The sequence below is a fragment of the Ahaetulla prasina genome, chromosome 1 (assembly GCF_028640845.1).
Source record: "Ahaetulla prasina isolate Xishuangbanna chromosome 1, ASM2864084v1, whole genome shotgun sequence".
In the NCBI taxonomy this organism is placed as follows: Eukaryota; Metazoa; Chordata; class Lepidosauria; order Squamata; family Colubridae; genus Ahaetulla; species Ahaetulla prasina.
This window is the reverse complement of record NC_080539.1, coordinates 325349680-325372514: the sequence shown is the minus strand read 5'-3', so window position 1 is coordinate 325372514 and position 22835 is coordinate 325349680. Positions and strand designations below refer to the sequence as shown.

The window sequence follows — 22835 nt, the reverse complement described above, 5'->3', positions numbered from 1 at the left end:
AGTGGCAATGAGGGAGGCAAAACGTTCATACATTTCCACTCTCATTGCATCGGCAGATAACCGCCCAGCTGCCTTGTTTCGGGTGACCCGTTCCCTCCTTCATCAGGAGGGACGGGATGACCCTTTACAAGGACGAGCCGAGGAGTTTAACGGTTATCTATACGATAAAATCGTTTAGCTTCGGGATAGTTTGGACCAAAATTGCGATGATCCAACCAAGATGACGGAGACGCGTCTTGTAGAGGTTATTTGGGATGAGTTTGATTCTGTGGCTCTCGAGGACGTGGACAGGTTGCTGGGGAGGTTGCATGCAACTACATGTTTACTGGACCCGTGTCCTTCCTGGTTAGTGCTGGCTACCCAGGAAGTGACACGAGGCTGGCTCCAGGGGATTATAAATGCTTCTTTGTTGGAAGGGGTTTTCCCCGCCGCCTTGAAAGAGGCAGTGGTGAGACCCCTCCTCAAGAAGCCTTCCCTGGACCCAGCTATTTTAGGGAATTATCGTCCAGTCTCCAACCTTCGCTTTGTGGCGAAGGTTGTAGAGAGTGTGGTTGCATGGCAGCTTCCCCGGTACCTGGATGAAGCTGTCTATCTAGACCCGTTCCAGTCCGGCTTCCGACCCGGTTATAGCATAGAGACGGCTTTGGTCGCTTTGGTAGATGACCTCTGGAGGGCCAAGGATAGGGGTTGCTCCTCTGCCTTGGTCCTATTAGATCTCTCGGCGGCTTTTGATACCATCGACCATGGTATCCTGCTGCGCCGGTTGGAGGGATTGGGAGTGGGAGGCACCGTTTATCGGTGGTTCTCCTCCTATCTCTCTGACCGGTCGCAGACAGTATTGACGGGGGGGCAGAGGTCGTCCGCGAGGCGCCTTACTTGTGGGGTGCCTCAGGGGTCGATTCTCTCGCCTCTCCTGTTCAACATCTATATGAAGCCGCTGGGGGAGGTCATCAGTGGTTTCGGGGTGAGTTATCATCTGTACACTGATGATACTCAGCTGTACTTTTCCACCCCGGATCACCCCAATGAAGCTGTCGAAGTGCTGTCCCGGTGTTTGGAAGCCATACGGGTCTGGATGGGGAGAAACAGACTCAAGCTCAATCCCTCCAAGACGGAGTGGCTGTGGATGCCGGCACCCCGGTACAGTCAGCTGCACCCACAGCTGACTGTTGGGGGCGAGTTATTGGCCCCAAAGGAGGTGGTACACCACTTGGGCGTCCTCCTGGATGGACGGCTGTCCTTTGATGAACACCTGGCGGCCGTCTCCAGGAGGGCCTTTTACCAAGTTCGCTTGGTTCACCAGTTGCGTCCCTTCCTTGACCGGGATGCCTTATGCACGGTCACTCACGCTCTGGTTACGTCTCGGTTGGATTATTGCAATGCTCTCTACATGGGGCTGCCATTGAGGTGCACCCGGAGACTGCAGTTAGTCCAGAAAGCGGCTGCGCGAGTAGTAATGGGAGCCACTCGTGGCTCCCATGTAACATCGCTACTACGCAGTTTGCACTGGCTTCCTGTCATCTTTCGGGTGCGCTTCAAGATTTTGGTCACCACCTTTAAAGCGCTCCATGGCTTGGGACCCGGGTACTTACGAGACCGCCTGCTGTTACCTTATGCCTCCCACCGACCCGTACGCTCCCACAGAGAGGGTCTTCTCAGGGTGCCGTCCGCCAAACAATGTCGGCTGGCGGCCCCCAGGAACAGGGCCTTCTCTGTTGGAGCCCCGACGCTCTGGAATGAACTTCCCCCTGGCTTACGCCAAGTACCTGATCTTCGGACCTTTCGCCGTGAGCTGAAAACACATCTATTTATTCAAGCAGGACTGGCATAATAGTGTTATTAATTTTAAATTGGGTTTTTATTGCCTTAGGGTTTTTTAAATTTTTAAATTTTAATATTGGCCTTTTGTAATTTGCTTAGTTTTAAATCTTGGTTTTAAATTGTATGTATATCAACTTTTTATCTTTGGCTGTACCTGAGTCCTTCGGGAGAAGGGCGGTATAAAAATTTAATAAATAAATAAATAAATATACAAATAATAAACTAAAAATGTGACCTAGATAACTTTCCCTTATTGGATTTACAAAAGAGGCTTGTTAAAGAGAAGAGACAAAGAGGAAAAAATGAAATCGAATTCTAGGATATTATTGAAAGGGATTAAAGTTCAGTATTCTTAAAAATAAAAGGCAAGAATATAAATTATTTTATTTGATCAAGATTAAATTAGATGTGTTGTTATCTCTGGTAACCCCTAATGCATGTTTGCTGTTCAGGACTGAACAATGAGCTTTTAAAGTTTTATTTATAGCTAAGAAATGAGATATGAGAAGAAGAGATCATTTATTGTATTTTAAAAGAAGGTGATAAGTTATTAAAATTGTTTATACTTGTGATGAAGAGGGAAACTGTTTCTTTATACAGTGTATTTCTTTTATTTCTCTTTACTATATTCTTATCTCTTGTTTGTTTTCTGCTATTCTAGTTGTTCTTTTTTGCACGTTTTCTTTTTTCTTTCTTTTTTCTTGATTTTAATTTTAAATTTTATCTTTTTAAGTGTGTGTGTCTATGTAAAAGAAATATTGGAAAATCCTTCCAAAAAGTGAGTTGATGTTGACTTCATAATTTTACCATCATGTTAAAAAGGCTATCAGAACTAACTCTAACTATGGCTCTTAGGTTATAGTGACCAGATGTCCCGCTTTTGGCGGGACAGTCCCGCTTTTTAATAATTTGTCCCGCGTCCTGCGGCATTTCAAAAAAGTCCCGATTTTTTTTTTCATTCCTATTCTGAAAATGGGAGATGGCAATGCAAGAGGAGGAGGAGGAGGCAGAGAAGGGGGAGTGGCGGAGAAGGGGGCACGAGATCGCCCGCTGCCTGGAAGAGCCGAGAGGGGAGCCGAGGAGAGCCGAGACTGCCTGGAAGAGCCGAGAAGCAGCAGCCACTCCTCCTCCTTCAGCCAGGCGGTGAGACTCAGCGCGCATGTGCAGCCCCCCCCCCGCGTCAATGGTGTCCTGCTTTGCCATCGCTGAAATCTGGTCACTTTATCTTAGGTTTCAGAGTTATTCAGTTTTGGTAAATGATATGGTAAATTATATGAGCTGCTTGAGCACAATCCAGCCATAGAACTGGCATCCTACCGGGCAGTCATATCATTTACATGTTGCTCTAGTCCAGTGAAAATAGCTTGCAGGAAAACATCTACTATGCTTCCATGGGAATGTTTAAAGGCCCCCTTGCTGAGAAAATCCACATTATGGATTATGATGGGTAGTTTCATAAAATGCAAAATTTGTATATTAGTTATTGAAACCCAGAATAATTTAACAATAATTCATCTACCAACACCTTATTTATACAATATTTTTTCTTGTTCCCTCCCTGTTTTCTGCTGGAAAGATAACTAAGTTCTGTAGGACAGATTGGCCCCGCATTAGCTATCTGTTAAAAATGAAACGTATCCTTCCTTTCCTAATAATGATCCAATTTGTTGCTACTGTTCTTCATACTTCTTGCAAAACAAAAGGCTTGTCCTTGATAAAATGTGATACTTGATTCCATGTGCCTTGCAAAAGATGAAAGGGTTTATTTCATTCATCTTAAGTTGTTTGTTTTGCAGCCATTTTATAGCCTACAGGGTCAAGTCCTGGCCAGACACAAGGACTAAAATATTCTCAGGAATGCTGATCTACAAGACTTTCTTTTCTGATTTGAAGCATGGGAGAAAGACTAGCCCAGCCATTCCAGACTTTTGGAGTTTGCACCTAGCAAACTGAATAACAATTTAATAGAATATATATTTATATATTACACTTTTATATGTTTTATGCTTTAAGCTACCCAGGTCGTTTCATTACATTTATTTATTAAATTTATTTGCTGATGGATGGCAAATAAATTTACTAAATAAATAAACATTTTATTTAAAATTATCATCTGTAGAAACAACTGTTTTGCAATTGGTGGTAGTAACAGCAGTTAGAAATGGCAAATTCTGTTCCACTTTATTTACTTTTTTAAAGTTTTGCCCCTTTATAGGGCAAAATAAATAAACCCACCTCTGTTGTAAAGAACTCAGATAATGAAAAGCTTGTTCGGAATCCAGTTTAGTTTTGAAATTTGGGCACAAAGAAAACAATATTTCTTTCTCTTAAGAAAAATAAGAAAAATGTAGCAAACTTTTACCATCAGTTAGATACTAGTATATTTTTTTTTGTTTGGGAAAAGAATTTGATGGACTCCTGTGACTGGTGCCAAAATTTTAATAAAAAATTTGTGTATAATTCATAAATTGTTCTCTGTAACTCATTCTTTGGTTCAGACTACATCATCAGACATGATCCTTTCTTCACTAGTATTTTACATTACAATGGTGGTAGTGGGGAGGGGGAGAGGAAGAGGAAGAAAGTTGGTTCAAGAATTGAAGCCTGGCATTTCCTTAATAACTTCAGAATTTCTTTTTACTGTGTTGTTGGATCAACTTGTTATCTATCCTCTTTCCAATGTCACATTTAGAATCAAAGGTGTCTCTACTTCCCGTGCTTCCACATTTGATTGAGACTTATTTAACCATCTGCCTATCTAAGTATGCATAGCCATGCGTAGCCATGCATAGCCATGCCTAATTGTGATGATGCAAAAAATACATGACAACATCAATGATGCAATTGCTACCCTATCATACTTGTATCACAACATCCCACACAAAAACATAAGAGGTGGAGTTTGTACCGCAATATTGCAAAATGTGTTTTGTCACTTATGCTACCTTGCTGCTCTGTGGGATGCAAAAACAATCCATTTTATCCTTCCTATCTGAAGTTTTTGAAATTAAAAAAATAAGCAAGAGTAATTCAATAAATAAACATGAATCCACTAACTATTCTCAAATCATCTCTTGTGACGCAAAACTAACTCTGGAATCATAGGAAATATTATAGGTCTCATATTTATATGGACTATGACGGTCTAAGATAGCTCATTGAGGTCAAAAGCTGTAACATACTTTCTCTCTAGTATACAACAGAATCTCAGTTACTTGCTCCTGGGCCATTGTATGACATTTACTATTTTCCAGATAATTTGAACAAATGAAGTCCACTATTTAAGGAGTATTTTAGTTTATAGCTAATATTAATGTGATTTTAGCCAATATTCAGTATATGAATGAAGTTGACCTCATTTGTAAGTATAAAGACTTCTGCATGAAAGAAGCATGAAAATAAAAACAACCCGAGGTGCATAGCTACCCTATGTTAACCTCATGTCCTCTTTCAGCTGCAGCTGTTGAGATCTACACGTAGGAAGGGGATTTTCTGCTACAAAAATGAACTTTTCTGTACTTTGTTGTTAACAATGAAACAAATCTGTTTTTCATATACTTTGACGCTTAGGGAGTTTCAGGACAATATGTAAATTTAGTACATTTCTGGATTTGAATCTAATAAATCGTTAAGTACACACTATAGGAAACAATTAAACATAGCCTTTCATGAAAGGGGTAACTACACAATTGTGCTTCATTAAGCGACACCTTGTGTTGGACAGAGATTTCAAATTGATTGGCTCATAGGACAAACAGCAGACTCTGCCATAGATTTGTTTACTTTGCTGCTATAGCAACAGGTTGAAGATTCTTCTTCTTCTTCTGTATTATCTGTGGCTTTTTAGTTAAGCCTATTTGTTGGGAATATAAAAAGCTAAAGCAAACTGGGAGCTGGAGAGTCAGATTTAGATGTGATGGAATAACATTCTTAACATATATTGCCTGGAAAGGAACTTTCTTGGGATAAAGTTTTTCTAGGGGTATATGGTACTTTAGTTAATAAGATTGCTTAAGTTACCATTTGCAGCCAAATGAACTTACCTTAACCAAAATATCTGTTTTAAAGACGTGCTTTCTGCATTTACCTTCTTAGGCAGGTAAATTGATAGCTAATAGGGTGAGGATGTCGACTGCATGGTTATTGAATTTCCTACCATATCAAATCTCTTTATTTATTACATATTGTTACTCTGAAAGTACTTTCGAAATTGATCTTATCCTCCCAGAAGACATTTTACTACTGTCTATTCTTTAAAAAAATTCATTCTTTCTTTTTTTTGAGTTTTTTTTACTATTTCTTATACACATATTGTAAATGTACATTCTCTTATCCATAAATAATCATACATATTTTTTTCTGAAGAAAGCACAAAGATAAGACATTTTAATTACATTTGGGGTTGTTGTTCTACCCTTTCTTTCCCTTCCTTTCACAACAAACCTTCTCCTCCTCTTTTCCCTCCCTCCCTCCCACCTCGCCTCTCCTACCTTCTTCCTCCTCCTCTCCCTCCTCCCTCCTCCTTCCCCTTCCTCTCCCCCACTCCTCTTTCCCTCCTTTTTCACCTTCTCCCCTACTCTTCTCCTCTATCCTATCTTCCTCTCCTTCACATTCCCTCCATCTCTCTCTCTCCTTCACCTCCTCTATCTTACCCTGTATTCCTCTCTTCTTTCTTTCTTCTTTGTTGTATAATATTTCCCTTGTTTCGTAACCGAGCAACTCCAATTTTCTAATATTATGTACTTTCTTTTCAGTTTCTTTTCTATTTTACCCAATCTATCATTTCATAATTCATAAAGTTGATGCTCCCCCTGTGTTCTATCTGGGTCCAGCAGCCCTGTGCTACTTGGGTCTGACAATGCGCCCCCCAACCGAAGAGGCTGGCATCGGTAGTAACCACTAGGCACTGGGGCTTTTGGAATAGGTAGCCCTTGGCGATCGCCGCTGACTGCCACCAGTTGAGACACCGCAGGACCTCGTTGGGAATCATAACCTTGAAATTGGAGCTGCTCCTGCCTGCCTTCTGAAATGGCAAAAGAAACCATTGAAGATCCCTAGCATGTAAGCTTGCCCAAGGTATGATGGAAATGGTGGACAGCATTTTGCCTAGGAGCTGGGATAAGAGAGCCAAGGGAACCCTGCGCTCCCTCTGAATTTGTCCGGCTAGATCTCTAAGACTGTCCTGACGCTTCTGGGACAAATACACCCTGCCTTCAGTGGAATCGATAACAGCTCCCAAATGGAGAATCCAGGTCATAGGAGTTAGATGGCTTTTCTGTAGATTAATAGAGAAGCCATGTTGGGTGAGAGTTCTGCTTGTTACCTGGAGATCCTTCCTGGCGTGAATAATTGAGGATGACTGAATTAAAATGGCATCCAGGTAACATTGAATTTGAATTCTCCTGGTCCTAAGATGGGCTGCTAAGGCTGCGAGGACCATCGTGAATACCCGAGGGGCTGAAGACAGGCCAAAGAGCAAAGGCCTATATTGGTAGTGCCTACCTGAGTAATAAAAACAAAGATACTGCTGATGTAAGGGTCAAATGAGGATATGCAAATAGGCCTCAGGGAGAAAGTTGCCAGGCTGCACAGAGGCCAGAATTCAGAGAAGTGACTGCATCTTAAACCGTCTATAGACTATACAGCGGTTAAGCTGTTTTAGATCCAGAATTGGTGTCCACCCTCCCGAGGCTTTGGGCACCACAAACAAGGTAGAGTAGAACCCCTGTCCTTGTTGGTCAGTTGGAACATGCTGAATTGCTCTAATGTCGAGCAGGTGTTTGATGGCTGCATCCACAATAGCCCTTTTAGAAGGGTCCCGTGATACCAGGCAGCTGATGAAAAATCTCGGGGTGGTGGTGGTGGAGAGGAACTCTAAAGGGAGACCAGATCATACAGTTGCCTGTACTCAAGTGTCTGATGTAATATCCTCCCATCGAGTGGCAAAGATGGCTAAACGGCCACTGATGGGAGGGACAGAAATATAGTTATTTGCGGCGCTGGTAAGCGCGACTTCCTCCCCCTCAAAAGAGCCGCCTAGTAGGGAAGGATCTACCTCTGCTAGTCCTCTCCTGCTGGAACCTCTGTCATTGGCCAAAGGATCCCTGTGAATGGACCAGAGTGGTCCCTATCTCCAACCCCCGAGACGGTTGCCGTCTGTAGAACGGGGGAAAATGATAATCACCTCCGCAGTGGGCAGGAGACAAGATCTTATGCTTATCACAAATCTCTATCATGAAAGGATCCAGCGCCTCCCCAAACAATTTTCCCCTGGTAAAAGGGGCTGATGCCAGCTGCCATTTTTGGTGAGCATCTGCTTGCCATTGCCTCAATCACAGGAGGCGTCTGACCGCTACTGATGATGCCATGGCCTTAGCTGCAAATTTGGCTGAACTCAGTGTTGCATCGGCAGAAAATTGAACTGCCACCACTATCTTATTGATGTCTTGTTGCATGCGGATGTGTGATGCTGGTACTTTATCCTGCAGCTGGCAAAGCCAAAGAAGCATGGCCCTGTTGAAAAATGAGGCAGTAGTTGCTGAACGAATTGCCCAAGCATTTGTCCTGGTAGGCTCTTTGCAAAGCCTGCTCTGCATGTTTGTCCTCCGGTCGCAAACCTTCTTCTGGCTCCCCAGGAAGATTAGAAGATGAAACTAATGCTGCTACTGGTGTGTCCACCTCAGGCGTCTGTAGCACTGCAGCCAAGTCAGTTGCCACATTAAAAAGGTGCCTGTCTGAAGCAGACAGAATCGGGGCAGAGCCAGGGGCTGACCACTATCTCTTAACCACGTTGTTGAATAGACGTGTAGCCGGAACTGTGTCTGCCGACCTTCCTGGTTCTGAAAACAGTGGGTCCTCAGCCTCCTGTTCTTTGCCAGTCTCAGACCCTTCAGCTTGAGACCCCAAGCGGGCCACGTTAGTTGCCTTGAATAACAAGGACTTAAATACACTGTGTAGGAACAATCCTGTAAAGGCCGGTTTCTTGGTTGTGAGGCCTTTATCATCCGAAAGGTCCAACTCTCACTGGTCCGCCTCCTTTGCAAGAGATGGCACACTCTCCCTAGAAGGGGCGGGGGACCCAGGGATGTGACAGAGAGCAACATTCTCCTGTTCCAAATCCCCACAGCTGCTGATATAGTCAGAGACCTCAGAGTAGGTCCTCCTGGACTGTTGTAAAGTTCCAGAAGTCTGGCTACTAATAGCCTCCCTAATGAAGTAGGGAAATTATTTTATATTTATAATCTTCTTTGCTTCCCCCCCCCCATCCCCCTTTTCCATTTACTCTGGCAATATCTGGATTTCTATTTTTTATTTGTCGTTTCCCTCATTTAATTTTCTGTTATTAACATTGTTTATCTATCTATAGTCTTTTATTCATATCTCTTTTCTAACCATACATAGAATCTTTCCCATGTCTTGAAATACACTGATTCCTCTTTATCTTTTATTCTTAAAGTTAATCTATCCATTTCCGCACAGTCTAAAATCTTTTTTATTACTTCACCTTCTGACGGGATTCTCGCTATCTTCCAGTTTTGTGCAAATACAATTCTTGCTGCTGTTATTACGTGTATAATTAAATACATATCTTCTTTATTATATTTCTCTGGCAAAATACCCAATAAGAAAATCTCTGGCTTTAATTCTATAGATTTTTGTAGCATTTCCTTTAACCCTGTCTGTATTCTGAACCAATCGTTTTTTGCTTCTGTACATGTCCACCACATATGGTAATATATTCTTTAAAAAACTTCTGTTGTTGTGGTCTTTTTAAAGTTTAATCTTCTGTCATTTCACTGAACTTCTGTAGAAGAATGTGTCAACTGTTCAAAAAAAGGAACTCCTGGGACATTATTTTACCAAGAGTATAAAACTTTATTGAATAAACCAAATTGGCACAGAAGAAGCAAAACCAGCTCTGGGTTTCCCATGCAAAAACAAGTCTAGTAATTCCCCCTTTTCGCTATAGGCCACTCACAGTCCAAAATGTCCACCAATCACTCCTGTGCATTTTGTTATGGGAAACAGCCAGCCATGCCGGGACATCTGCTCAGTGTGTCCTTGAGATGCCAGCAGTGTCTCACCATGCGGAGAGTGCTTGAATACCATTCTCCCACCCTTGCATTCCATCCACCCCCTTCCTGTTATTGCCAAGTTGTGAGGGAAGGAAAAATGTAGGTGAAAGTGAGAATCAGTCTTGACAGAATGCATATTCTTAAAAATTAGTAGATTCAGTTTCCCAAACAGTACTTCATAGCATTTGGGCATCTGTCTGCAATTCTTTTTTTTTTATTATTATTCAAAAAGTTTTACAAAATTTTTTCTTCCCTTTCCCCCCCTCCTCTCCCCTCCCTTCACAACCCCCCCCCCCCGACTTCCCGGAATGGGCACAAGGTATAGTTAAAAATAAAACAAACATATGCTAAAAAAATTTCATCCCAACTTAATTATACCCCTACAATCATCAATTCCTAACTTCCCCCAAAAACAATCAAGAATAATACATCATAATCATTCAAAAACAGTCTGATAACTCTTAGTCTGATATCTATGTTGAATATAGTCAATCCATTTTTTCCATTCCTTTAAGTATCTTTCTTGCGTATTGTCTTTCAAAAAGGCTGATATCTTCGCCATCTCAGCCAAATTGGCAACTTTCAATATCCATTCTTCTATTGTAGGTACCGTATATACTCGAATATAAGCCGATCCGAGTATAAGCCGAGGTCCCCAATTTTACCCCAAAAACTGGGGTAAACTGGGGACTCGAGTATAAGCCGAGGGTGGGAAATGAGGCACCTACCGGTTGGGGAAACCCTCCCTCCCTCAGCTGAGAAGGCTGGCGGCCCCCGCCCGCCTCTCACTGCACCGGCAGGGCTTCCCATACCGTCCGGTAAAATGTGAAAAAGAAAGAAAAAACTCGAGTATAAGCCGTATATACTCGAGTATAAGCCGAGGGGCTTAAAAAAAAAAAACTCGAGTATAAGCCGTATATACTCGAGTATAAGCCGAGGGGACGTTTTTCAGCACAAAAAACGTGCTGAAAAACTCGGCTTATACTCGAGTATATACGGTACTTCTTTTTTCTTCCAGTATTGTCCTATTAGTAATCTTGCTGCTGTTATTAGGTTTAAAATCAATTTAGTCTCAATTACTGTACAATCCATAATAATACCCAACAAAAAAATTATGCAGGAACTTTATCTTCTTTTTCAAAACATTTTGTAAAATCCACCAAATTTTTATCCAAAAGGCCTTTATGTCCTTACAAGTCCACCAAATGTGAAAATATGTAGCCATCACAATTACATCTCCAACATTTTGCTTGCATATCTGGATACATACACGATAATTTTTAGGATCTAGATGCCATCTATAAAACATTTTATAAAAATTTTCCTCAGATTCTGTGCTCATGAATTTAACATTTCTAACCCAAATTTTTTCCCAAGTTTCCAATAATATTGGCTCCTGAAAATTTTGTGCCCACTTTATCATACAGTCCTTTACCAAGTCCCTTTCAGAATCTATTTCAAGTAACACATTATACAATCTCTTTATATGCTCCTGAGACTGATTTCTAATTTGCTTTACCAAATTTCCCTCGTTCTGCTCTATACCAATTTTCTGATCTTCCTTCCATCTAGCACGTAGTTGCTCATATTGAAACCAAGTATAATTTTTCCCTTCCTCTTTTAATACTTGCAGAGATTTTAATTGCAAATTACCTCTTTCAGTATACAAAAGATCTTTATATGTAATCATTTCCTGATTCTGTTCTATATTTATATTCTCTATTGTATGTCTAGGACTTGCCCATATAGGAACCTTATAATTTAGTTTATAAGAGTATTTTTCCAAACACATGAAGGGCAGTTCTTAGCACATGATTTTTAAAGGCCTTATCCACTTTTTTGTCATAAATTAAATATGCATGCCATCCATATAGCAAATCATAACCTTCTATATTCAAAATTCTTTCCTCTGTTAAATTAAACCAATCACTTATTGCAGAGAGAGCAGCTGCTTCATAGTATAATTTAAAATTGGGCATTTTTAAACCTCCCCTTTCCCGAGAATTTGAATTATTTTCATTTTAACCCTAGCTTTTTTACCTTCCCATATAAATTTGTTAATTCCCTTCTGCCATTCCTCAAGATTCTTATCTTTCTTAATTATTGGTATCATCTTTGTCTGCAATTCTTTAAAGTAGCCATAACTTTTTCCCAGATGACAAAGCTAATGAGGTGTTGTGCAGTCATAACAAATAAGTGATTAAAATTAAATCATAATACAGACTGATGTGCAAAGATAACTCATGAGAAGACATAATGGTTGTTTTCATAGAGAAATGTATGATGCAAGCCATCATTTCAGGCAGCTGAAACCTCTAATAGTCCAATACATCATCTAACTCTTGATCATGATGGTTCTATATGTCCTGTCATATAAGGCTTTTTTAAAGGCTTATTAAGATACTATGTGTTTTATTGTCTTTGTATGCTATCTTGAATCACGTGGATAATAAGGTGGTCTTACAAATAAACAAATAAGTGTGTGTGCTCCCAAATCCTAACAGCATGAATGTAGTACCACGGGACATACTACCTGGGGAAAGGAGCCCATTATGAGTCAGTGGTTGCAGTCACAATCTTACAAATATTCTAGAGCAGGACAAAGAATTAGATATTTAAATGTCCAGAACTATTTGGAGTTAGTTCATATGAACTGTTACGTGGAATTGTCTGTGCTGTAGATTTGTATGCGTGAATTGTGCCTGAAAGAATTAAGGAAAAGATTGACTGGAACATTCAGTTGTAATATTTCAATACTTTGAATAGCTACCAAAAGTTTTCCTGGTAAAGATAAAGAATTTCACCACTGAAAAACACTCACTTCCAAACAAATCAAATGAATGGCCCTGTTATTATAACTCAGAATTAGCCCAGCTTTATAACTTAAGAAACAAGAGAGGTACTTTGAGGATATGAAGTAAAATGCGACCCCACAATTATTATTAGGTATTATTGACATAATTGCTCATTGTTGACCATGTAGTTGTCTTACTAGTTAGACAACTAGTCTAACTAGTAAGACTTACTAGTCTTACTCAGTGCTTAATCTGGACTTCAGTTCCTTCTCTCTGTGCAAAGCAACAGCAGGCAATGAGCACGAAAACTTGTAGAGAGGAAACGGTAGCCTGGCCTCTTGCTAATTCTGTTTCCTGGATTTCTGTGATGTGACCCCTGGTAACCCATGAATTTTGTCCATCTCTGCACACATGCAAAGGGAACAAATAGGAAAGAAAGGACATCAGAAAGATGATAAAGCAATATTGGTTTTTGTTAATTTCCTGCAATTGTTCGCAGTTGTGTCCGCATTCGAAGCTTTATGATGAAGGGTTGTTTATCTCTTTGACAGGAGTATCTGTCACTGAGTGATCTCAAAGAAAAAAGAAAGAAGGTCCTCTTTACTCCAGAGATGAAGGTCACTGTATGAATAGTGTTCTTGTTAAGGGAACTGCACCCACTTTTTTTTTTTTGGCTTTTGTTTGGAGTCTTGATGTCTGGCCTGAAAAAGATTTCAGTAACTACAAAAAGATTGCTGTGTTTGTGGAATCCCCAGGGTCACCCGTTTCCAAAGAAGGGGAATATGGACTGCGCTGAAGTAGCATGAGTTGCTTCATGATCCCTCAATTGGAGTGCCATCAGGCTGTTGTTCTGGTCAGAACAGGTGAAGAAAAATAGAGACCTTATTTTCTGCCAGATTTACTTTCAGGTTGCCAGGGCGGTTTATTTTTGGTTCAGTTTTAATTACTTGAATGACCCTAGCTTGCTGTCTACAGATTAAATATAGTTGCTTTGTCTGCCTCTACCACAAGATTATGGTTAACCATGACTGAGAAAAGCATAACTGTTTATTAACTCAAAAGATCTTGTGCAGGTAGTTTTTCTCACCATCTGCAATTTCTTCTTCCTACTGAAGAATTGGGGGCAGGGTGGGCACTTTCCAGACTAAAAGAACATGCTGTCATTTTGAGTACTGAGGGGAAGAAAATGACAGTCTTTAAAAAACTACAGAACTACCTTGGAGAAAAATAGTGTTTTCATGCAAAAAATAAGTTACAGCTGAGCATTTTAGGTAACTGTGTGAGAGAGAAACATAGACAAATAGTGTAGTAATGCTCTTGTGTCCAAGGTGTCCATTCATATGTTATGCCAAACCACCAAAATTGTTCTTTTAGGCTTAGCATATTTTCTAATCTACTTGATTGTAAGCCACAGTTTATGCTTTATTCAACTACAATAAAGCAAGCATAGATTAACATGATGCGTGAACCTAGCCACTGTCTATATCAAGCTGGCTGAGGAACTCTGGGAGTTGAAGTCCACAAGTCTTAAAGTTGTCAAGCTTGGAGACTCCTGGTCTACATTGTGTAAACCAGATGTATATTTTATATGCTTGCACATAAAAGACTCTGGCCTCAGTCTCTTGTATCTGTTAATTCTACTGGGAAGATCTTTTATTCCAGGGGTCCCCAACCCCTGGGCCACAGCCAACTAGTGAGCTATAAGCTGTTTGCAGAACTGGGCCGCAGAAGCAGCAGGCGAGCGTAAGCAGTGGCTGAGTGTGTGCACGCACACTCCATTTGTGTGAAGTGGAGGGTGCATGTGCCCGCACTCGCACAAATGAAGCTGGCTGTTCATGCAGAACCAGCCCCTCTTCCTCTCCACCATTCTGCAAAGCCAGAAAGGTTGGGGAACCCTGCTCTATCCTACGCATTGTAGAGCAGTTTCCAATCATCTTATTTATGATATGACTCATTGCTGAATTGTTATAAAATTAGGTCTATTGTTTTTAGAATTTATAATCTGTTATTACAGTCAGTGTATGTTATAAACAAAACACTCCAATATTTAATAAAGCTCATCTATCTAGTTTAATTCTATTACATGAATTGTGTGTGTGTGTGTCTGTCTGTCTGTCTGTCTGTAAGAGGTAGAGGGGATATTTTAAAATATCCAAGAAGAAAAATAAATAAGACTAGCAAAGTAAACTAAAAAACAAATTTCATTAAAACTTCTGTTTCACTCATGTATTACCAAAAAAAGAGACCACTTTGCTTAAAAAATACTTAAGTTGATTTTTGAAGGGAAGAATAATTGCTATATTTTAAATAAACAGCCAGACTGGAAAAAATGTGAGCAGATGGCTTTGTGTGCTACCTTGGTCTGCTATACAGGTGCATAGCACATTATTTATAAAGTATTTCAAGGCTCCTACTTTTATATCTTACGGTCAAATTAGGTTTGGATTAGAAAACCTCAAACTGAGGACACTTAAGTGTGTTGACTTCCTTATAAGAAAGATTATTATAATTTCATAGCCCAACCTTTTAAAAAAATGTTTATCAGCTGAAGATGCCAACATGATTCTATAGTCTGGTCCTGCAGCATTCCAGATAGAAGTATATGGCTAAGAGGCATTAATCATAATTGTAATAAAAATAACAAATTTAAATTCTTGTCCTTTTGTCATCTGTTTATTCTCACAAGCTAGTTTGGTGAAGTGATTAAATTTGAAACCAGTAAAGTGTGAGTTCTAATCACATCTTAGGCACAAAGCCAGCTGGATGATTTTGGGCCAGTCCTTCTCTTTCAGCCCTAGGACGAAGGCAATGGTACCCCACTCTCAAAAATTATTTGTCCAGGCAATCAGCAGAAGTCAAGACTAACTCAAAGGAATGCTTAAAGGAAAGTTTTACTATCAGAATTGTGCCTTTCTCATTCTTCATTTTGGAGCTGATAAAAAATTTTCATGGAAAACTCTATCTTTTAACTGGGCAGGAAATTAATTGACTATATAGCAACTGATGAAAATACTACTTTGATGTTACATCAGATTGATATACTATCACTCAAGTCATCGTCTTCTGTTATGAAGTACTCTTAAATTATCTCGTATTTCCTCTGCCCCTGGTGGACCTATAATATCCCTCTTTTTACTACATGAATCCAAACTTTCTGTCTATTACTCCACCAGCTAAAATATGACAGAGAGAAATAGGTTAATATATCTTCCTTGGTACTGTCAAAAGAGAAGAAAAATCTAGTTCTTTGTGCTTTTCTTGGTAAGAGTATAAAGTGAATGCACTATGCTATTTATCAGAATTAGAACAAGAAGAGGTATCATACAAAAGGCCACTTGCCTCAACTTGCTTTCGCTTGGAGCTTTTAATAAAAATAACAAATTTAAATTCTTGTCCTTTTGTCATCTATTTATTCTCACAAGCTAGTTTGGTGAAGTGATTAAATTTGAAACCAGTAAAGTGTGAGTTCTAATCACATCTTAGGCACAAAGCCAGCTGGATGATTTTGGGCCAGTCCTTCTCTTTCAGCCCTAGGACGAAGGCAATGGTACCCCACTCTCAAAAATTATTTGTCCAGGCAATCAGCAGAAGTCAAGACTAACTCAAAGGAATGCTTAAAGGAAAGTTTTACTATCAGAATTGTGCCTTTCTCATTCTTCATTTTGGAGCTGATAAAAAATTTTCATGGAAAACTCTATCTTTTAACTGGGCAGGAAATTAATTGACTATATAGCAACTGATGAAAATACTACTTTGATGTTACATCAGATTGATATACTATCACTCAAGTCATCGTCTTCTGTTATGAAGTACTCTTAAATTATCTCGTATTTCCTCTGCCCCTGGTGGACCTATAATATCCCTCTTTTTACTACATGAATCCAAACTTTCTGTCTATTACTCCACCAGCTAAAATATGACAGAGAGAAATAGGTTAATATATCTTCCTTGGTACTGTCAAAAGAGAAGAAAAATCTCGTTCTTTGTGCTTTTCTTGGTAAGAGTATAAAGTGAATGCACTATGCTATTTATCAGAATTAGAACAAGAAGAGGTATCATACAAAAAGGCCACTTGCCTCAACTTGCTTTCGCTTGGAGCTTTTAATAAAATAAAATGGATAGCATCTTCTGTATGCTTTTCTTTTGTTCCTGTCATTCCATTCCTGGAAAATAACATTTTCTAGAATTAGTCTTAACAGTAATGAATTATTAAGGATCCCAGACATAAAAACAGCTGAGTAGCTTGAAGAGGCATGCTTAATGTTTTTTGCCCCCCAGTTTTGTGAAAATGTCTCTGAAGGATGGCTATAGATTTAGTGTTCAACAACATCTTAAAAGGCCACAACTTCTCAAACTCTGAAGTAGGCATATTCTTTTAAGGATTATTTGTTATTATGGTTGTTACCAATTTCTGGGGTCAGAGGCAATTTGTTTCTGAATACCAATAACTTAGGTGCCAAAATGTTGAATCTCAGAGCCTTCAAGTTTTTGGGGAAGTATCCTGGAAGCATCTACTTTGTCAGCATAGAAAATAGATGGCTTTTAGTCTAGTTTGATTTAGCAGGGTTCTCTTTGGATTGTTGCAGCTCTTAAGATCTCGGATGCTTTTGGAATTGTTGTCTTACTCATAGTCATAATTTCAAAAATAGTACTGATATTCTTAGGGCAGAACTAAATAAAATGGGATTCCAATATTGATTCAGAGTTGATAAGGGGAAATTTTGACAATGTCTCCTTAATTTCCTCAAGCCACAGTATGTTTTTAGAGAGACTACTCCTCTACTTTTTATTCCTCTAGCCCAGGGGTGTCAAACCTGGGGGCCAGATCCGGTCCATGGGGTACTTAGATCCAGCCCATGGGGCCACCCTGGAAACAGCAAGGCCCTCCTGAGCTCCATTTTAGGCCATGATAGCCTCCTGCAGTCCTCTGACAGTGAAAACAGAGCCCAGGCAGGCTGTGCGCACTCCCTCGAGCTTCGTTTTTGCTGGTCTGAGAGCTGCAGAAGACCATCGCAACCGAAAACAGAGCCTCGACGAGTGACGTCGAGCCGACCATGTCCACCCAGGCCACTCCAACCCCCGGCCCCCCAAGGTCAAACACAACCCTGATGCACCCCTCGATGAAATCGAGTTTGACATCCCTACTCTAGCCTATTCTTGGCCAAATAAGTAATTACATTGTAAGGAAATATATCTGTTATAGTACTAGAATCCAAGAGTCAAAACCAACGTTGTCAGTTAACAAAACTTCAGATTATATTTCTTCAAAATCCCCAGGTAAAAATTTAAAATACTACAAATGATGGTTCAAACAAACATCAACCACACAGTTATAATGCCAATAAAAATATTCCAAGCAAAATATCAGCAGTACTTATCCCTGAGATATTTGTATAAGTGCAACTTCAACTATGAACTGGCCTAAAACCTACTAAAGTGTCTCTTACACAAACACATGCAATTTCAAAATATCATGTTGTGAATAATAAAGGAGAAGTCTTCTAGACACTGATTAAAATAATCTATTCTCTAGACAACACAGTGTGGATAAAAGGAAGTTTATTTCCTATTTCTTCCTAATCTTATAAATTATCATCAGTTCTGCTCTTCACCAACCCCTCCCTTTTTGAAACAGTTTGCTGCTCACGCAGCTTGCAATAGCCATGAAATTGTTTCGGTTGTATATTCTGAAGCTTATTACAATTATACTGACGTTTTTGTGCATTTGAGAGAAGCATTTGTTCCCAGGAATGGGATATTTTGCTTTCTGTTAGTTCAAGGTCACCTATATAAGCATGAAGATGTTATACATGTTCATGTGCATAAGTAGTTGGGGTGTATCTATCTTTTAAAAGTAGAAATACCTTTACAAGAAATATTTCTTATTTCCTTACATTATGGATTAGATTGTATCCAAAATAGAAAAATTATGAAGACTCTTATCGGAAAACATAAAGGTGCAATAAACATGCATTTGAATAGAGAATCTCAACTATTCTCTTTAGTAGAACAATAATAACTGTTTACCTAGATGAGTAGTATAATTATATAAGCAAAACATTTCCATTGGAAGTATAAAGGAAGGTCCTGGGCCCTGCAAAGAACAACTGCTAAATGTCATCCTCTGATTTCATAAATCAGGCCAACAAGATTTTTATACTATGGATTTCATTTCTCAGTATTTTCCAGGCTTTTCTTCTCTAGACAGGAATACTTGACACTAAGTTGTTCTAGGTTGACTGAGAATCTCCATAGATATCTGGCACTAGGTTATCTTCATAACCTGTTCCATTTATGTTAGATTCAATTTTATTTTTAAAAACAGAGCTACAAATCATTCTGCTTAATCATTGAAGAGCCTAACAGCACAACCTTATATACAACATTCAGGCAGGTTTGCATTTAAAAGTGCTGTGTATGTGTGTGCATGTGTACCTTCGAGTCAGTGGCAACTGACTTGGAAAAGTCCCTGTACTTTTCTTGTCAATACTTTAGATTGATTTGCCATTGCCTAAGGCTGAGGCAGAGTGACTGGCCTCAGGTCATCCAGATGGCTTCACTCCTAAGGCAAAACTAGAACTCTCAGTCTCCCTGATTCTAGCCTGATGCCTTAACCACTATACCGAACTGACTCTTAGTAATGCTTACTTCTTATTATCTAGATAGAAGATTAAAGATAATATAAGATCAAATGTGAACTTTTTAATTTAGAGTTGGTGTTGACTCTTTAACAACCACATAGATAGGTTTTCTCCATGAAAAATCTTTTGAACAGTGTAAAATGAGTTATCAGTTCATAAGCATTTGAAAAATTGCAGTTTCAGAAATGTTGAGAATGCTACTGAACATTATGTAGCATTATATGTCAACCAAAACGTGCTTTCTAATACAACCTACAATACATGTGTTTTTCAAATCCTGATTTCTTTGATAATTGGCCAGAGGTTCCTCAGTGAGAAGAATTACCTGAAACATAGCTTGAGCAAGATTGCTCCCTTTCCCACAGCAAATAGTGGTGAAAGCTGAGTGTATTCTAAACCAGTGAGAACTCTTAATTCAAAAAGAAATTGTGATGAGGCCCATCATAGCTTCAGTTCTTTGAGTGCAGTAGATAATTTCAGGAAACTGAAAATTAATTTTGTTTCTGATTGAGCAGATTAATGAAAATAGCAAAAGAAGATAAAAAAATAATTTTTCCAAACTATCTACTTCACGGGAGTCAAACTTGCTGCGTCACATTGCGGTCACATGACATTTTGTGATGTTTTCCCATTTGCAGAGCATCTGATGCATCTGGCCGGCAGGCCACCAGTTTAGTTTGACACTCCTGATCTACTATATTTTTTGGAGTATAAGACACACCAGAGTATAAGACGCACCTTAAGTTTTTGGGGAGGAAAATAAGAAAAAGCTGATAGGCAGGTAGATTGGCCTCCCGGAAGTTCCCAGAGGTGAATTTTAGCAACAGTTCCTTGGTTGTACCTTGTTGTTGTTTTTTTGCTTGTTTTTTTTCTGCCTCTGAAACTTCTGAAATTCTGTTTCAGAAAAAACTTTTATTTCTGCCTCTGAAAGCCTCCAAAACAGAGCTTTAGAAAAAAAGCCTCTGAAGCTCTGGTTGGGGGCTTCTTTTCTGAAACATTGTTTCTGATGTTTTTTTCAGCCTCTGAAACCTCTGAGAAGCTGGGCGGAGCTATATTCGGAGTATAAGATGCACCCAGATTTTCACCCTCTTTTTTGGGGGAAAAAGGTGCATCTTATACTCCAAAAAATACAGTACTTAGTCTTATGGATAAGCTGTAGTCAGATGTTTATACACTGTCTCCTCATTTAGTGACTACATTCCATTCCAATACTTTGGTCACTAAGCAAAATGGTCATGAGGTGATCATGTGACTGAGAAAGACATTGCAAATATCACTGGTTACTGTTCTCGCATTCAGATAATGTGCCTCACTCATTTTATTCTCCCTTTTTCTTTTATCCCTTTGCAGGGCAGAGATTGCTTAAAGAAGTGATCTCTTCCTGAACTGCTTTTCTGGGCAGAGCAAACTCAACTCTGTGACCTTAATTGCTTGACTAGAAGCCTCCTGCTGGTTGCACAGCTGCCTGAAACTTACCAAACTTTAATAAGTTTCACACTAAAGGCTTTTGTTGTCAGAAGCAAGAAATTTGGTGGCGAATGTGCACATTGGTCAGAAAATTGTTGTTTTTAAATTACTGTTTATTGCTGCCATACATGTGAGTGGTCACTAAATGAGGTAGTTACTAAACAAGGAGTGGCTGTATTTCTTTTATGTGGATTTAAATAGCTGATAACACTCTAAAGCAAAAACAGACAGGTTGAGGTTTTCCAATCATAACATACAAGGAAATGGGTAGACATGTAACTAAATGTATACATGTACACATGTAACTAAAATGCACAGATTTCTAGAAATCCAAGAGTCCCTATTAATGTTCACACAAAATGATGGGACAATAGGAAAAATTGGAGCCTTGTGCTGGTCTGAAAAACTTCTACTTGCAAAGAACTTGAAGATAGAGCCATTATATAAAAACTCTACTTAACATTCTTTTATATGCTTGTACACATTCCTATGCAACACCTCTAGGGAATTATCATATAGAGGCCTTTAAAGAGATAGACATAGAAATAGAGACATGCCTACATGCCTATGGCAGACATACTGCCATATTTTGATAGCATATATAACATGGAAGGCTTTGTAATGGGCTGGTTGTTATATGTGGCAATATTGGACCATATAATGATTCTTTTTTCTGGCAAAAAAAAGTTTCATGCAATAAATATACTGAACTTTAATATTAAAGGTTAAGTAATATTAACAATTAATATTAATATTAAACTATTTTAATCTGAAAACCAATATTTTTGGGATACAGTTTATTTTTATGGCACCATCTTCTGGTCGCTCTATTAAATCATTTTTATTTAATAAAAGTCATGGTTCTGAAGTTCTAATGAGGATTGACCACATGGTTCAAAATTCTTATGCAGCTACTAGGTAGTTATTCTTTGTTTATTTGCTGCTTATTTTATTTAGAATTATTGTCTGACCACCCTTCAGAGAATGATATTCTATATTATAGCTATACTGTTGATCAATAATCCAGTTCTTAAACTGAGGTTTTTACAGTAAATAAGAACTTAATATCATTTCATCTGGGGAATCCAGTGTTAAAATCTTTCATGAACTACTGAGATAAGGATAAAAATTGTTCGCCTTCATGGTACTTTGAATGTTATTTTTGAGAGAGTACAACCTGTGTATTTAGTCTAATTTAGAATATAGAATACCTTTATATATGTGCATCTGTCTCTAACAGAAGCAGATGGAAAAGTAGAATTTGTCTAGGAATATAAAAAAAATCTTACCTGCAGCAAGGCAGAGGATCTATTTAATACACCATCCTGTTTCCCATATTCCTCTTCTATAGGAAACCCACAAATAGAACAGAATAGTTTTCTGCTATTGTTCCTCAGCAATCAATCTTCTGTTCCTGGAGGTAGCCTTCAGCTCTTAGAGAAGGGCTAGATGTAAGTGCAAAAGAACAGTAATATGTAAGAGGCTGTTTCTCACTGCAAGCAGAAAATTTTGCGCTTCAGGCTGTCAAAGTGAAGAAAAAAAACTACACCACTTCTCTGTCACAGGATTCTAGTAGCATCTTTTCTGACTAAAAAAAGCTTATTAAAAGTCTACGTTTTTGTGACTGGAACTCACTTTATCCTTTAATGTCCTGTGGCTTAGATATGCTAGCTCTTACATGGTCTTTATAAGAGACACGGGTGTCTGTTTTTCTACTAGCCATGTATATTTCCATCCTAAAACTGGTTTTTGACATTGCAATAAATATGCACTCATACAGATGTGACAACATGAAATGTTATCTTTAATAAAATATCTGATCTATTTTAAACATACATAAGAGCTGGGAGAATCTCACAAGGAGAAAAGACCTTATACAATGGTCATCCTTAAAACTCTCTGCTCTTATTTTCTGTAAAAGATATATAATATCTGCTAGTTGTTTAATAGATATTTATAGATTCTACTAATTTACTTGAAGATATTTAAACAATATAAGAAAGCTGATTTTGAGAAGGGTAGTTTTATTTCTGTTA

General features: G+C 38.9%; 2 protein-coding genes across 2 annotated transcripts in view; one reads left to right on the top strand and one right to left on the bottom strand.

Moving 5' to 3' along the window:
• The window catches only part of STON2 (stonin 2), a 107439-nt gene that overhangs the window by 67702 nt on the left and 16902 nt on the right, over nt 1-22835 (top strand). The window lies entirely within an intron of this gene.
• The window catches only part of LOC131187816 (uncharacterized), a 227972-nt gene continuing 221274 nt past the window's right edge, over nt 16138-22835 (bottom strand). Inside the window, exons 5-6 of the transcript XR_009152633.1 lie at nt 22089-22244; nt 16138-16854 (exon numbers count right to left, since the gene is read on the bottom strand). The gene's annotated coding sequence lies outside the window, so the exon portion shown is untranslated. The remainder of the gene's footprint in view (nt 16855-22088; nt 22245-22835) is intronic.